We start from the raw sequence: 18,702 nt of genomic DNA on the forward strand, positions 1-18,702 counted from the left end.
AAAATCGAGTGAGTACAAGACCTCACAGATCCAAGTCCTCTATTTTAAGACGGCATCGCATCTATGTCACCACTTAAACTTTTTCCCACCTCGTTGTCGATGGCCAGGTTCTCCTCTGATCACAATGCGTTTGAACATTATCAATCTTGAGGCAGTGATTTCGGCTGTGCACACCTGCCAATGAGCCACACCTACGCAAGATAATAATTAAAATTTGAAAAGATTAGGTCCATCTATGTATCATAGTGAGAAGGAATTTGAATGAGGTGGGATCTCACGTTGGATAATGTGTCGTTACCTTAGCTATGTCCATCTCTTTGAATTGAACGTTATTCGTGAAATATCCAAAGCAAACTTAAAATATCAGTGCATTAGCAACTGCAAGAATTAAAAATTCTCATTGATATATAATCTTCAACATTATCTGTATTCTCTATTCCCTATAAGCAGTAGTAGCGCGCACACAATTTTTTTGCCTTGTGATAAATTGTGTATTAGTAATTTCAGTGTGTATTAGTAATCAACCAACGTGATAGAAATCTGCCAACGTGGTTTGCACTTGGAATTCTTGATTAGTAATATGCTGCTATTCTCCCTTTCTTCTACATCTTGCAGCCATGTGTGTACTTCTCCAGCCCATGAATTGGTAGTCTGCACTTTATCTGAATCTCATATGATTAGTAATCTGCTAGCGTAGCAACTGACCAACACAGATGAGGCGCGAGCACCAATCGATAATCGTGAGGCGATAGCCAGAGCATCAATAATACAAATGATTAGGACCCCACCCCACCCTGCATCTCCCTCTATACTTAACCTCAATCACGACACGGCAACAACCTGCCTCTGCTTGCCACCGCTGTTGCTGCTTGCCATTGCTCCTTGTCGCGTATTTTCCAATTGAAGAGGAGAAAATATTCAATTGGAGAACAGAAAATATCTTGAGTGATGCTTTATTGAATCTTTGCTATGCTCTGAACCTTCCAACAAGTCATGGTTACAATGGAGGAACCCCCGTTGCATTGAGCGAGATGGAATTTGAAGAAACAATTGAGTGCTGACATGCTCACTATCTAGATGCGTGCATCAGTAAAAAAACTTGTCTTGCTGAATGATACTCCAAAATGCAACACGAAGACCATCCTGAATGCGCAAACTAGAGGACATTTCCATTGCAACATCTCTTGTTCTGCTCCTCTATGTACAAAACAGCACACAATTTGCACTTTATGTACAAATCCTCTTTATCTCTCAACTGGTATATAGAAAACATCAAACAGACATCTGCGGCTCTCCAACATCCAATTGTCATATTCCCCACTGCGTGATGCAGTCATCACCTGGCAATCGCATCCGCATGGCTATCCTAGGATCTTCAGCTTGTGCTCACAGGTGAAAACTGAGCTCCAGTCCGACCTCAAGGATGGGTGTGTCAAAGCAAGCAAACATGTTGTCAAACACACATCTGCTAACTCCCCTCTGTGACGAACAACTCCCTCTTGATGACCATGAGATCTTCCTCGGTACACCACCATTGTTGAAACCCCCATCCACCTCAGTGTAGACACCTGGGAGGGGAGCTCCCTCTCATCGGCCCACCTGCCAACAGCAAAGCCTCCACCAGGGAGCCTCCAAATCATCAACCCAACCATTGTCTCCTCCTCACTGCCAGCCTTAGCCCCTGTGTTGCTGCCCTGGTCGTCGGTGGCACCGAGGTCACACACCGGAGCAGGCCGTGCCACATCTATGGGCAGCTTGTGCCGGCACAGGGGACATGAGCTACGCAGCGCGAGCCACGGCAGGATGCAGTCATGGTGGTACATGTGCTGCAGGGCATCTCCCTGGCCTAGTCGCCCTGCTCGAAGGTCTCCTTGCAGACGACGCAGTGGGAGTCGGCGCCGATGTGGCCAGGGCAGGCGGCGATGACGACAGTGGGCATGGGCTCGACGGCGGCCTTGCAGTCCGCTGGGTTGTCGCATGGGCGGACAGCGCCGAAGCCGCCGGCCTCGATCCAGGCGAGCTGCTTGAGGAACCACTCGAATCCGGACCCCATGAGGAAGTCAAACATGGTCTCGGGCAGCGGGCAGAGGCCGGATCTGGCGCCATCATCGTAGAAGAGCTCGAAGCTGCTGGTGGCACCGGGGGCCTCGTCGCAGGGAGGGGCGGCGGAGCGTCGGAGTACGATGACTGGGTTGTACAGTAACCCCAAGCGGGCACCCGAGGCGCCACGCCGGCTGCGGCAGGGCAGGACCTCGTTGACCCCGTGGGGGCGGAGGGCGCGACGCCCGGCGCGGCGGCGGCGCGTCCATCTGCTCCAGGAAGCCGCCGTCACAGCCGGGGCGCAGGGAAGCTCGAGTCCTGGGAGCTGTCGGTGGATAAGATAAAGAAAGGAGCGCCAGTGTAATTCTTACAAACTGAAGTGGTTAATTTGCAAAATCAAATCGTTTTCCTTGTCCACTTAAATACGGACTGTGAGTTGAACTTTCAAAAACCATAGGGATTGTTTTCTAAAAAAGCCACGATGGTGAATCCGGAGACTCAATCCGTGCTTTATTATTAGGGAGAGATTAAAGGGTGATGCTAAGACTTGGTATAATACTCTTGCTGCTGGTTGTGTGCGTAGTCCCTAGGATATGATTTACTACTTCTCTGAAAAATATTTTCCTGCTCATAAGAAACAAGCTACCTTACAGGAAATATTTAACTTTGTACAAATTGAAGAAGAGAGTCTCCCACAAGCTTGGGGGAGGCTTCTCCAATTGCTTAATGGTTTTCCTGATGACCCTCTTAAGAAAAATGAAATACTCGATATCTTCTATAATGTACTAACCGATGCTTCTAGGAATTTCGTAGATAGTTGTGCTGGTTGTGTTTTCAGGGAACGAACTATTGGACAAGCTGAAGAATTATTGAATAACATATTGAAAAATTATGATGATTGGACTCTTCATGAACCACCGCTTAAACATACTCTAAAAAAGAGGGGTATCTTATATCTCAGTCCTAAAGATATACAAGAGGCAAAGAAATCTATGAAGGAAAAAGGTATTAAAGCTGAGGATGTCAATATTTTACCTCCTATTAAAGAAATACATGGGCTTGATACACCACCACCCCCTAAGGTGGTAGAGGTAAATTCTTTAATGAAGTTCAATGATAATGGCAATCCTTAAAATATGCATCCTGGCCAATGCCTGGATGAGTTTGAAAATTACATTAGGAAGCAAGGTCACTTCAATGCAAATGTTATGAAACAATTGAAATACAATTCTGATATGATTGCTTGCTTGAGTGACTTGTTATTTAGGATTTCCAATGATGTTAGAGGTGTAGGAAAGCATGCCTCTATGTTCAAACTCAATTAGAACAAGTTGTTAACTCTCAAAGAGAATTGCTTGATGAAATGAACAATAATATCAATGATCATGCTGTTAGAGTAATGACTAGAGGAGGTAGAATGACTCAGGAACCACTTTATCCTAAGGGACAGCCAAAAAGAATTGAACAAGACTCTCAAAGAGTTAACACTGATGCACCTAGTCCTTCTAAAAAGAAAAAGAAGAAGAAAAATGGTAGGACATTGCATGCCTCTAGTGAACCTGAAGTAGAAAAACCTCCTGACAATGATAATGAAGTTTGTATCTGATGCTGAAACTCGGTCTAGTAGTGAACACTGATAACCCACAAGTATAGGGGATCGCCACAGTTTTCGAGGGTAAAGTATTCAACCCAAATTTATTGATTCGACACAAGGGGGGCCAAACAATACTCTCAAGTATTAGCAGCTAAGTTGTCAATTCAGCCACACCTGGAAACTTAATATCTGCAGCAAAGTGTTTAGTAGCAAAGTAATATGATAGTAGTGGTAACGGTAGCAAAAGGTAACAGTGGTAAAGTAATGTTTTTGGTATTTTGTAGTGATCATAGCAATAGCAACGGGAAAGTAAATAAGCGGAGAACAATATATGGAAAGCTCGTAGGCAATGGATCAGTGAAAGTGCAACTATCCCTAGGTGGTTTTGGTAATTCATAACAACATATAGCTCATTCAGCTAATGCTATTCCAAGATGACTATTTTAGGAAAGCTCAATGATTGGCATGGCATGGATGTGAAAGTGGAACCCTCAAAATGCTAAGGACAAAGGATTGGCTCAAGCTCAAAAGCTCAAGACTCTTCATTTTATATTTTAGTGATCCAAGATCACATTGAGTCTTTAGGAAAAGCCAATACTATCAAGGAGGGATGAGGTGTTTCTTAATGAGCCTCTTGCTTCATGTGCTTAGTGATATGCTCCAAAACCCTCAACTACTTTCCCATATCCACATATGACCTAAACCCTAAGCCAAACTCGGTCCTACCGATTCTTTCTATCTGGCGCCACCGAGTTTCACTTGTCATAAGCCACTGCCAAACCCTAGCAATTCGGTTCTACCGATAGGGATCTCGGTCTCACCGAGATGGGATTGCAAACTCTCTGTTTCCCTTTCGTAACTTTTCGGTCTCACTGAAAGAGCAAATCGGTCCCACCGAGATTGCAGTGTAAACTCTCCGTTTCCTTTTTGTAACTTTTCGGTCTCACCGAAAGAGCAAATCGGTCCCACCGAGTTTACCTGACCAACTCTCTAGTTAGCTTATTACCAAACTCGGTCTCACCGAGTTTGTGTAATCGGTCTCACCGAGATTACATTATGCCCAAACCCTAACCATATCGGTCCTACCGAGTTGCATGTCAGTCCCACCGAAAATCTCTAACGGTCACTAGGTTTACCTTTTCGGTCCGACCGAGTTTGTTGATTCGGTCCCACCGAGATTGGAAAACTGTGTGTAACGGTTGGATTTTGTGTGGAGGCTATATATACCCCTCCACCTCCTCTTCATTCGTGGAGAGAGCCATCAGAACACATACACAATTCCAACTCATATGTTCTGAGAGAGAACCACCTACTCATGTGTTGAGACCAAGATATTCCATTCCTACCATATGAATCTTGATCTCTAGCCTTCCCCAAGTTGCTTTCCACTCAAATCTTCTTTCCACAAAATCCAAATCCTATGAGAGAGAGTTGAGTGTTGGGGAGACTATCATTTGAAGCACAAGAGCAAGGAGTTCATCATCAACACACCATTTGTTACTTCTTGGAGAGTGGTGTCTCCTAGATTGGCTAGGTGTTACTTGGGAGCCTCCGACAAGATTGTGGAGTTGAACCAAGGAGTTTGTAAGGGCAAGGAGATCGCCTACTTCGTGAAGATCTACCGCTAGTGAGGCAAGTCCTTCGTGGGCGATGGCCATGGTGGGATAGACAAGGTTGCTTCTTCGTGGACCCTTCGTGGGTGGTTGCTTCTTCGTGGACCCTTCGTGGGTGGAGCCCTCCGTGGACTCGCGCAACCATTACCCTTCGTGGGTGGAGCCCTCCGTGGACTCGCGCAACCATTACCCTTCGTGGGTTGAAGTCTCCATCAACATGGATGTAGGATAGCACCACCTATCCGAACCACGGGAAAAACATCCGTGTCTCCAATTGCATTTGAATTCTCCAAACCCTTCCCTTTACATTCTTGCAAGTTGCATGCTTTACTTTCCGCTGCCAATATACTCTTTGCATGCTTGCTTGAATTGTGTGATGATTGCTTGACTTGTCCTACAATAGCTAAAATCTGCCAAGAACTAAAATTGGGAAAAGGTTAAGTTTTTATTTGGTCAAGTAGTCTAATCACCCCCCCCCTCTAGACATACTTTCGATCCTACAAGTGGTATCAGAGCTTTGGTCTCCATTTGCTTTGATCTCCATAGCTTTTGGTGGTCATAGCCTTGGTTTCACAACCTAGGAGAGTATGGCATCTAGCGAGGGAAATTATCACCGTAGAGGTCCTTACTTTGATGGTACTAATTTTTCTAGTTGGAAGCATAAAATGAAAATGCATATTCTTGGACATAACCCCGCCGTTTGGGCTATTGTGTGTGTTGGTTTGCAAGGTGACTTCTTTGATGGGAAAGAACCAAACCGTGAAGCTACCGCGGATGAGTTGAAGATGTTGCAATACAATGCTCAAGCTTGTGATATTCTCTTCAACGGATTGTGCCCCGAAGAATTCAACAAAATCAGTCGTCTTGAGAATGCAAAGGAAATTTGGGACACTTTGATTGATATGCACGAAGGTACCGACTCCGTCAAGGAATCCAAGTTGGATGTGCTTCAAAGTCAACTTGACAAGTTCAAAATGAAGGATGGTGAAGGTGTCGCTGAAATGTACTCTAGGCTTGCTCTCATCACAAATGAGATTGCCGGCTTAGGAAGTGAAGAGATGACCCATAGATTCATCATCAAGAAGATTCTAAGAGCCTTGGATGGAAAATATGATACCGTGTGCACATTGATCCAAATGGTGCCCAATTACAAAGATCTCAAGCCAACGGAGGTGATTGGAAGAATTGTTTCTCATGAGATGTCACTTAAGGATAAAGAGGAACTTCACAAAAAATCAAGTGGTGCCTACCAAGCCTCATGTGAAGCCCCTACATCATCAAGTGAGAAACAAAACTTCAATGAAGAATTGAGCTTAATGGTGAAGAACTTCAACAAGTTCTACAAGAGTAGAAGCAAAGATAGAAGCTTCAAGTCAAGGTCCTACAATGACAAAAGATCTTCTAGTCGAGAGCGAAACTACTACAGTTGTGGAAGACCCGGACACTATTCCAATGAGTGTACGGCTCCCTACAAGAGAAGAGAAGATTCTCCAAAAAGAAGAAGCAAAGAATCACCACCAAGAGAGAGAAGGAGTAGAGATGATCGTTATGAACGAAGATACTCACGGAGAAGCAAGGATTCGGAAAGGAAGGAAAAATCATCAAGGAGCTACACAAAATGAAGACATCAAGCTCATGTTGGTGAATGGGTATCCGGCTCCGACTCCGACAGCCACTCCGAGAGAAGTTATCACTCCGACTCCGAAGATACTCAAGATGAAGGTGTTGCCGGTCTAGCACTTGTGTCAACCAACTCCTACGACATATTTGACTCACCAAATGAAGGAATTGGAAGATGCTTCATGGCCAAAGGTCCTAAGGTAACACACCCCGAGTATGTTGATTTCAATAGTGATGAAGATGATTTGTTAGGTGATGATTTGCTTGTTGACAACTCTAGTGATGAATACTATGATGAAACGTCAATTAATCATGCTAATCAAGATAAAACGAATGACAATGATAAGGAGAAGATTGAGGCTCTAACTAAAGAACTAAACACTCTTAAGTTAGCTCATGAAACTATCTTCGAAGATCATCGAGAACTTTTAAGAGCTCATGAGAAATTATGCTTTGAAAAGCTCAATCTTGAGCAAGAGCATGAGTCCTTAAAAGCAATCAATGATGATCTCCGCAAGAAAAGTTCTTCTTACATTGCCAAGCGTTTACTCTTATCCACTTACATGCCTCAAGTCAAGTCTAGTAACAAGAACAAGAAAGATTCTTCCTCTAGCAGTAACAATGATCATGCTAAATCCAATATTGTTGCTTCTAGTAGTTCTCTTGATTCCACTAATGATTCTCTTAGCCAAGTTACACTTGAGCAAGAAAATATCTTATTGAAGGGAATTATAGAGAAAGGAGTGTACAAAAGCCTTGCCGGGAGTAAGCAATTCGAGGAAATTGTGCGCAAGCAAGGAATGCACCGGAAGAATCAAGGTGTTGGTTTTGAACGAAAGTTCAATGCCAATGGAGTTGAGTGGAAAGAAGATCAATACCCCAAGGCAAAGTTTGTTCCTCAACAAGAGAAGTATGATACTTCTTTCAAGGGGACACAAGCTCAAGATGATCTTCCACCACAAGACTACAAGCAAAAAGGCAAGGACAAGCTTCAAGAGGAAATTGATGCATTTGAAGAAGCTCCTAAGACCTTAGTCAAGTGGATTCCCAAGACTACTTCAAGTTCCACTTCATCAAGTACGAATACAACTCCAAGGATTCCCATCAAGATGGTGTGGATCCAAAAGAAGAAGAACTAGAGAGTTCTTGAGGGTGACTCCGCCAACATACTTCACTCTTATCATTTTGGCAAGAACAAGTGCAATCAACTTCCACATCTTGCACTAGTTCAAGGAGTCACAAACCCTCTTGTTGGTAAGACAAGGGACAATGTAACCTAAAAGTTTTCATGGACATCATCTTGTGTGTGCATCACTCTATGTCTATGGATATCCTTGTTTGTTCCTTGTGGGACTAACCCATGTAGGTATTGAAAGTGCAATTCACTCAAATGGATAGCTCCAAGTGATCCACATCAACATTGAGCATCCACATCTTCAACATCTACATGAAGTCATCATCGACAAAACCCGAGGTTAGTTCATCCCTCTAAGGGGGGATATCACATCTAGGGGGAGCTTTACTCTAAGACTTGAGCTAAAGCAACTCTAAAGATGTGAACACAACAATGCTTTATGTAAAAGTGGTAACCCCACTTGAGCTTAAACGATGAGTATGACCTATGATCAAGTGTTCTCACTTGACTCCTAAGTCAATATACTCATATATAGATGACCTTGTCATCGCAAATTGCTTGATAGATGCTAGAATTGGTTGTGCATGCCTTGTCACATATTTCATTTGCCATCTTATTGTGTGAGCATGCTGGTTGCATATTTTACTCATTCGAGGACATCCACTTGTTGTTTTGATTGTTTGGTTTTATTTCCTTTTGCCAAGTGGATGGACAAGACTGCCTAAGAACCTCCTCTAGCTATCTATGCTTTTCTCGTCTCAAACTCTATTCATGCTACATCACAAAATTTGATCAAGTCAGATTCGAACCACTCTGTGTGAGGAGCGCTCGGAGTCCCCGATTCGTCATAAACTTCCAAAACCTCTTTATGATTCTCGGTCTGACCGATACCCTACTTTCGGTCCTACCGAGATCATTAAGTTGATCTAGGTTTTCGATCTCGGTGCAACCGATTTGAACCATTCGGTCACACCGAGTTGCAACAACTGTATACAGTTTTGCATCTCGGTGCCACCGAGTTGTTCCACTCGGTCACACCGACAGGGTCGGGCTATATACAGTCATGGGCAAAAATTTGGAAATTTCTCCGAACCCCTTCGCCCGCACGATAGCCTGCTCTGCCAACTTGGTCTCCGGATCGTCTCCTCGCCGCCAGCCGCCTCCAATCGCTGGTCTCCGTTGCCGTCAACGGAAATTCAACCCCGCCATTGCCGCCGTAGCGAGTCTCCGCCGAACTAGGGTATGGACTCGATCTTTGTGCTATTCCCCAATCCGATACTTAGCACATTGTGATCATCATGATTCTTGCCACGTTTGTTAAACTTCTATCCAGTCAATGAACTCGTAGATTAGGTTTAATTCGAAAATTTTAGGGTTAGGTTTCCGCCGAAACCATCTCGGACCCACCGAGTTGAAAAACTCGGTCCCACCGATTTGGCATATGCCATTGCACAAGTGAGACTCGGTCTGGCCGAGAATTACTTATCGGTGTGACCGATTTTGGAACTCTATGAAACCCTAGCAGTCTCGGTGACACCGAACTGTGACTCGGTCTGACCGAGTTCACTAGTTTAGGTGCCAAAACTGCTTCGGTATCACAGAGTTTAGAAATCGGTAGATCCGAGATGCTTTCAGTGGGAAACTAAAACTAAGTTTTTGAATTATTCTTTTGCAAAAATCTCTGCATTTTGTGATGCTCATCCACTCTATCTCATCTATAACCTATTCACAGGGTCAGCAGTCAGAGTTTGCATCATGTCAGACCAAAGTGATAGCCAGAACTTGTCAGAGCAGCAAGTGCAGATGAGTGAGGGCACTAGTCCCTCAAGTTCCTCAGATGATGGCAGCAGGAGCACCCCTAGCAATATGCCTAAAGGTGCCACAAGACAGAGAAAGAAGAGAACCTCAGACTCAGAATATGAGGATTATGTGGCAGAAGAGGAAGCAACTTCCAAGAGAGTTGAGCCAGCACAGGGCATAAAACCAGGGATGAAGATCAAAAGGCCAGCAGGCAGGCAGCCTATGTCAAAGGCCAGAGCTTCAACTGAGAAGCCCACTCCCATTGAGCCAGTTGTTGCTGAAGGCAAGAAGAGGAAAGAAAGGGTGAAGAAAACTGTAGCCAGAGTGCTTGGCAAGGCTTCCATCATGGAAGATGAGGAGGAAGAAGAAGAGGTAGCTGCACCAGCACCTAAGGCACCCAAGCTGATGGGTGATGCCATAAGAACAGGGGCAGCTGCTTCCAAGGCCAAGCCAGCTCCAAAGCCAAAGCCAAAGAGGAACATAAGAAGCATCCCAGCTACTGAGAAGAACAAGGCCCCAGTGCCTGAAGCTGCAGAAGAAGAAGAAGAAGAAGAGAATGTTCTTAGAAAGCTCAAGCCCAAGATCCCAGACCACAATGCTCATCCTGTGGCTGAGGATATGAAACTCAGGAGAGATTCAGGGCTCCGGAAGTGGAGAGAAGCAGAACCGTATGCTTCAAGGAGAAGGACTGCAGTTGACTACAGGTTTCACACCAAGGAGCAGCAAGACTTTTATGAGACAGTGCTGCTAGACAAGAAGCCAATTGTCTGTCATATGAGATGGGTTGATTGGAAATACATCAAGGACAACGAAGAGTACTACCCTGGAGTGCAGGACAGCTTCAAGGCATGTGGAGTAGAGGACTTTGTTGGGCAGAAGCTCACAAAGTGGAACGAGGAACTCATCATGCAGTTCTACTCCACAACCCATTTCTATCCAGATGGCAGGATTGTATGGATGTCAGAGGGTACGAGGTACCAGTCTACAGTTGCTGAATGGGCTCAGCTAATTAATGCCCCAGAAGAGCATGGCGATGACTTGGACATTTATGCCAAGAAGAAGATGGACCACAACTCAATGTCAAACATGTACAAGGAGATTCCAAATGAAGCACTTGATACGTTCAAGTTTGGCTCAGTACACTATCTTCTGTCAGGGCTGCCAACCATCAACTGGATTCTTAGGCACACCCTATTGCCCAAGTCTGGAGATCACAAGATGATCAGAGGCCACGCAATCAACTTGCTTCATATCTTTGACGTGCCACAGAAATTCAAAGTCATGAGCCTTATGATTGAAACAATCAAGAGGACAGCAGCAGACCAGAAGAGGAGCTGTGGATATGCCCCACAGATTCAGGAGCTCATCAACTCTAAGATGGGCACGGGCATATACTTATTGGACAAGGAACACCTGCCCATCCGTCCAGACTTTGAAGATAATCAAGTGGTCATGACTGAGAATGAGCCATCATCTGCCCAAGCACAAGCCAAGAAGGAGAAGGCGAGGAAGGAGAAAGCTGCCAAGATGCCTACTCAAGAGGAGGCATCTGAATATTTCCTGAAAACCAAACAAGAGCAGCTGGGTTACTTGATTGCATCCACCCTGCGGATTGAGCAAGGACTAGCCACCCTAACTCAGAACCAGGCAAGCTTAGAGAGGATCATGGAACAAAAGTTCTATGACTTGGATGTCAAAGTGACAGAGATTCAGACTGCAGTGGAGCAGCTCCAGGATGACATGCAGGAGAGGAGAGGCAAGACTACAACTGATGCCTTTGCCAGAGTGCCACGAGGTCCGAGCTGCAGTGCCAGTTGCTGACCCCAGAGCCACCACGTCTGCACCAGCTATAGCCTCAGTTCCACCAGCTCAGCGTCCACTTCAGCCTCGACTCCGACCACATCTACAGAAGGCTTCGTCCTTGGAGTGCTCCGGACTCCACCACCACCTGAAGATCAAGCCTGAGTGTCGACTTAGCACTATGCATTTTCTAGGAACTTTTTGGTAACTTGTTGCCAAAGGGGGAGAAAATGTATAGATCATAGGCTTCGAGAGAGAGTGTTGCTTTTAGTGTTGCTTTTATTCTCTCTTGTTTTATTTGGTGTTTTTTCGAACTTTGTTTGCTTTTGTGTGAGATACTATGTCATTGCTCGTGAGACATTGATGATCATGTGTTTGATCATAAGCTACACCTAATGTTTGCTTAATATTATCATCTTATCTATCTTATGTGATCATTCACTATTCTTGGTGATGAGTGCATGTATTTCATTCTTATCATTTTAAGTGCTCCACCAAGATGTATGTGACATGGAAGAGTAACCCATGACTCTAACTCTTTGTGCATTTGCAGTCCAAAGCAAATTTTAAATATGCACAAATTTAGGGGGAGCTCTTACTTGTCACATACTTCTCAAAGCGACGATATATTTCATGCTTATTATAATTTGTCGAAGCTTTGATCTATATGTTGTCATCAATTACCAAAAAGGGGGAGATTGAAAGTGCAACTATCCCTAGGTGGTTTTGGTAATTCATAACAACATATAGCTCATTGAGCTAATGCTATTCCAAGATGACTATTTCAGGAAAGCTCAATGATTGGCATGGCATGGATGTGAAAGTGGAACCCTCAAAATGCTAAGGACAAAGGATTGGCTCAAGCTCAAAAGCTCAAGACTCTTCATTTTATATTTTAGTGATCCAAGATCACATTGAGTCTTTAGGAAAAGCCAATACTATCAAGGAGGGATGAGGTGTTGCTTAATGAGCCTCTTGCTTCATGTGCTTAGTGATATGCTCCAAAACCCTCAACTACTTTCCCATATCCACATATGACCTAAACCCTAAGCCAAACTCGGTCCTACCGATTCTTTCTATCCGGCGCCACCGAGTTTCACTTGTCATAAGCCACTGCCAAACCCTAGCAATTCGGTTCTACCGATAGGGATCTCGGTCTCACCGAGATGGGATTGCAAACTCTCTGTTTCCCTTTCGTAACTTTTCGGTCTCACCAAAAGAGCGAATCGGTCCCACCGAGATTGCAGTGTAAACTCTCTGTTTCCTTTTTGTAACTTTTCGGTCTCACCGAAAGAGCAAATCGGTCCCACCGAGTTTACCTGACCAACTCTCTGGTTAGCTTATTACCAAACCCGGTCTCACCGAGTTTGTGTAATCGGTCTCACTGAGATTACGTTATGCCCAAACCCTAACCATATCGGTCCTACCGAGTTGCATGTCAGTCCCACCAAAAATCTCTAACGGTCACTAGGTTTACCTTTTCGGTCCAACCGAGTTTGTTGATTCGGTCCCAGCGAGATTGCAAACTGTGTGTAACGGTTGGATTTTGTGTGGAGGCTATATATACCCCTCCACCTCCTCTTCATTCGTGGAGAGAGCCATCAGAACACATACACAATTCCAACTCATATGTTCTGAGAGAGAACCACCTACTCATGTGTTGAGACCAAGATATTCCATTCCTACCATATGAATCTTGATCTCTAGCCTTCCCCAAGTTGCTTTCCACTCAAATCTTCTTTCCACAAAATCCAAATCCTATGAGAGAGAGTTGAGTGTTGGGGAGACTATCATTTGAAGCACAAGAGCAAGGAGTTCATCATCAACACACCATTTGTTACTTCTTGGAGAGTGGTGTCTCCTAGATTGGCTAGGTGTTACTTGGGAGCCTCTGACAAGATTGTGGAGTTGAACCAAGGAGTTTGTAAGGGCAAGGAGATCGCCTACTTCGTGAAGATCTACCGCTAGTGACGCAAGTCCTTCGTGGGCGATGGCCATGGTGGGATAGACAAGGTTGCTTCTTCGTGGACCCTTCGTGGGTGGTTGCTTCTTCGTGGACCCTTCGTGGGTGGAGCCCTCCGTGGACTCGCGCAACCATTACCCTTCGTGGGTGGAGCCCTCCGTGGACTCGCCCAACCGTTACCCTTCGTGGGTTGATGTCTCCATCAACGTGGATGTAGGATAGCACCACCTATCCGAACCACGGGAAAAACATCCGTGTCTCCAATTGCGTTTGAATTCTCCAAACCCTTCCCTTTACATTCTTGCAAGTTGCATGCTTTACTTTCCGCTGCCAATATACTCTTTGCATTCTTGCTTGAATTGTGTGATGATTGCTTGACTTGTCCTACAATAGCTAAAATCTGCCAAGAACTAAAATTGGGAAAAGGTTAAGTTTTTATTTGGTCAAGTAGTCTAATCACCCCCCTCTAGACATACTTTCGATCCTACAATCAGTGATGGAGAATTATGCCGGATGTGGTTCATCATGTAATAGTCATAACCTAGGGTGACACAGAACTAGGTCCAGTTCATTGATATAATGTAGGCATGTATTCCGAACATAGTCATACGTGCTTACGGAAAAGAACTTGCATGACATCTTTTGTCCTACCCTCCCGTGGTAGCGGGATCCTTACGGAAACTAAGGGATATTAAGGCCTCCTTTTAATAGAAAACCAGAACAAAGCATTAATACATAGTGAATACATGAACTCCTCAAACGACGGTCATCACAGGTAAGTATCCCGATTATTGTCACTTCGGGGTTAACGGATCATAACACATAATAGGTGACTACAGACTTGCAAGATAGGATCAAGAACACTCATATATTGATGAAAACATAATAGGTCTAGATCTGAAATCATGGCACTCGGGCCCTAGTGACAAGCATTAAGCATAGAAAAGTCATAGCAACATCAATCTCAGAACATAATGGACACTAGGGATCAAACCATAACAAAAGTAACTCGATTACATGATAGATCCCATCCAACCCATCACCGTCCAGCAAGCCTATGATAGAATTACTCACGCACGGCGGTGAGCATCATGAAATTGGTGATGGAGGATGGTTGATGATGACGATGGCAACGAATTCCCCTCTCCGGAGCCCCGAATGGACTCCAGATCAGCCCTCCCGAGAGGTTTTAGGGCTTGGCGGTGGCTCCGTATCGTAAAACGCGATGATTTCTTCTCTCTGATTTTTTTCTCCCCGAAACACAATATATGGAGTTGGACCTGGAGTCAGAGAGGCAACAGGGGGCCCACGAGGTAGGGGGCGCGCCCTAGGGGGGCAGGCGCGCCCCCACCCTCGTGGACAGGAGGTGGGCCCCCTGGCCTTCATCTTTTGTAGGTATTTTTCATATTTTCTGAAAAGTGGCTCCGTGAAGTTTCAGGTCATTCCGAGAACGTTTGTTTCTGCACATAAATAACACCATGGTAATTCTGCTGAAAACAACGTCAGTCCGGGTTAGTTCCATTCAAATCATGCAAGTTAGAGTCCAAAACAAGGGCAAAAGTGTTTGGAAAAGTAGATACGTTGGAGACGTATCAACTCCCCCAAGCTTAAACGTTTGCTTGTCCTCAAGCAATTCAGTTGACAAACTGAAAGTGATAAAGAAAAACTTTTACAAACTCTGTTTGCTCTTGTTGTTGTAAATATGTAAAGCCAGCATTCAATTTTTCAGCAAAGATTATAACTGACCAGATTCATAATAACGCATAGGTCTCAAGTTTACTCATATCAATAGCATAATCAACTAGCGACCAATAATTATAAATCTCGGATGTCAACACTTTCTGAAAACAATCATAATATGATATAACAAGATGGTATCTCGCTAGCCCTTTCTGAGACCGCGAAACATAAATGCAGAGCACCTTTAAAGACCAAGGACTGACTAGACATTGTAATTCATGGTAAAAGAGATCCAGTCAAGTCATACTCAATGTAAACTAACAGTAATGAATGCAAATGACAGCGGTGCTCTCCAACTGGTGCTTTTTAATAAGAGGATGATGACTCAGCATAAAAGTAAATAGATAGGCCCTTCGTAGAGGGAAGCAGGGATTTGTAGAGGTGCTAGAGCTCGGTTTTGAAACAAAGGTGAATAATATTTTGAGCGGTACACTTTCATTGTCAACATAACAACCAAGAGATGGCGATATATTCCATGCTACACACATTATAGGCGGTTCCCAAACAGAATGGTAAAGTTTACACTCCCCCTTCCACCAACAAGCATCAATCCATGGCTTGCTCGAAACAACGAGTGCCTCCAACTAACAAGAGTCCCAGGGGGAGTTTTGTTTGCAATTATTTTGATTTAGTTTGCATAAAGCATGGGACTGGGCATCCCGGTGACCAGCCATTTATCTCGTGAGTGAGGAGCGGAGTCCACTCCTCTTGAGAATAGCCCGCCTAACATGGAAGATACAGACAGCCCTAGTTGATACATGAGCTATTCAAGCATACAAAACAGGATATTTATTTGAAGGTTTAGAGTCTGGCACATACAAATTTACTTGGAACGGCAGGTAGATACCGTATATAGGTAGGTATGGTGGACCCATGTGTAATAACTTTGGGGCTTAAGGGATTGGATGCACAATCAGTATTCTCGCTTAGTACAGGTGAAGGCTAGCAAAAGACTGGGAAGCGACCAGCTAGAGAGCGACAATAGTCATGAACATGCATTAAAATTAATCAACACCGAATGCAAGCATGAGTAGGATATAATCCACCATGAACATAAATATCGTGAAGGCTATGTTGATTTTGTTTCAACTACATGCGTGAACATGTGCCAAGTCAAGTCACATAAATCATTTAGAGGAGGATACCACCCTATCATACCACATCATAACCATTTCAATAGCATGTTGGCACGCAAGGTAAACCATTATAACTCATAGCTAATCAAGCATGGCACAAGAAACTATGATCTCTAGTTGTCATTGCAAACATGTTTATTCATAATAGGTTGAATCAAGAACAATGAACTAATCATATTTACAAAAACAAAAGAGGTCGAGTTCATACCAGCTTTTCTCATCTCAGTCAGTCCATCATATATCATCATAATTGCCTTTCACTTGCACGACCGAATAGTGTGAATAATAATAATAGTGCATGTACATTGGACTAAGCTGGAATCTGCAGACATTCAATAAACAGGAGAAGACAAGACAATATGGGCTATTTTGTCAGATTAACATTTATGCATATAAGAGCCACTTCAACAATTTAATTATGGTCTTCTCCCATCGATCCCAAAGAAAATAAAAAAATAAAACTCTTTACACGGGAAAGCTCCCAACAAGGAAAAGAAGAACAAGAAATATTTTTGGGTTTTCTTTTTAATTACTACTACAAGCATGGAAATTAAACTAACTAAAAGCTACAACTAATTTTTTTTGGTTTTTCTTAAGGTTTATTAAACACACAAGAAGAAAGCATAAAAAGGAAATAAACTATCATGGATGATACAATGAAAAAGTATGAGCATCGACATCTAGAAATGAGTGTGTGAACATAAATGTAATGTCGGTGGGAAATACGTACTCCCCCAAGCTTAGGCTTTTGGCCTAAGTTGGTCTATGGCCACGGCTGGCCTGGCGGATATCCATAATAGTAGTTGGGGTTGTACTGAGAAGAAGAAGAGGAAGACTCTGATTGCTACTGGCTGACAATCATCTTCGGATCCCACTGGTAATTAGACTGTCGTGAAGGATCAACTTGTGGTTCCGGCTCTGGCTCCACGGCTGGTGCAGGGTTCTGGTAGGCGTGAATAGCCTTCAACGGAACAAGGTACGTGCCTGAAGATAAATCAAACAAAGAAGGAGCAGGCAGGGTAATAGTCTCAGGATGATGTTTATTAAAGAACAATTGATATTTAAGCTCTCCTTCCCTATTCTTAACAATAAAATCATGTGCCACCATACTTCTATAATCTAGATAAACACGAGGCAGCACCTTTTCTTCCTTCTCAAAATGCCTAATAGGTATGTTAAAATGTGCAGCTAGGTGTGAAGCTTAGAAGCCTCCAAAGATGGGGCCCTTGGTACGGTTCAGACTTAACCGTTTAGCAATAATGCCGCACATACTAACATAGTTATCACTGTATAAATCATGGAGCAGAATAATAATATCAGGGATACTAAGGTTTCCCTAGTTTCCACGACCAATTAAGCAACGACTAGCAAATAATGCAAAATAACGTAAAACAGGAAAATGTATGCTAGTGATTCGTGCATCGGAAACCTTCCTTGTTTCCCCTATAGTGATAGTATCAATAAACCCCTCCACATCATCACGATGTGGTTCTTCTGTCTTGCCCTCAAAAGGGACTAAACAAATCCGACAAAAATCATAAAGTGACATCTCCTTATCCTCATCATATAAATGAAACTCCACCGTAGGTGGCGGGTTCCTAGAATGGAAATGAAAGTTTTGCACAAAGGTATTTGTGAGTAAGAGATACTGATCGCATTGGTCGTGGAGGAAAGCGGTGAGGCCTGCATTCTTAGCCAATTCATGACAATCTTCATAAATACCGGTTGCTCTCAAGAAATCATCGGAAGGCCATTCACACGCCCGAACCTCCGTGGTGCGCGGCAAATTATACTTAGGCTTCAGTGCCTTTTCCTTCGAGCTTTGGCTCGATGAGCCCCTCAATAGTCTCCTCATCATTTTCAAGGAACAATCTCGCCAAGCAGTTTTGTGAGAGGTGCTTTGAGCAAGGAGATCGAAAATGGCAGCAAAACGAGCTTGGACTCGAGTTTGAGCTGGTTATTCGTGTTTGTGGGAGGAAGAAGGAGTGTATGGGTGAAAGAATAAGTGAAGGAGGGCCACCGTGGGACCACGAGGCAGGGGGCGTGCCCTCCACCCTCGTGGGCAGGTGGTTGACCCCCCTGTTGTGTTCTCAGTGCCAAATATTCTCAAATATTCTAGAAAAAATCATATTTAAATTTCAGGGCATTTGGAGAACTTTTATTTTTTGAGGTATTTTTATATTGCACGGATAATCAGTGAACAGACAGAAAATATTTATTTTTATTTTATTTAATATAAATAACAGAAAGTAAAAGTGGGG

At 43.8% G+C, this 18,702-nt stretch overlaps 1 pseudogene; it reads right to left on the reverse strand.

The window, feature by feature from the left end:
- Nucleotides 1–300: 300 nt before the first annotated feature.
- The window catches only part of LOC123083731 (probable E3 ubiquitin-protein ligase RHC2A), a 147,577-nt pseudogene continuing 129,175 nt past the window's right edge, over nt 301–18,702 (reverse strand).

Source organism: Triticum aestivum, chromosome 4A (assembly GCF_018294505.1).
Source record: "Triticum aestivum cultivar Chinese Spring chromosome 4A, IWGSC CS RefSeq v2.1, whole genome shotgun sequence".
Taxonomy (NCBI): domain Eukaryota; kingdom Viridiplantae; phylum Streptophyta; class Magnoliopsida; order Poales; family Poaceae; genus Triticum; species Triticum aestivum.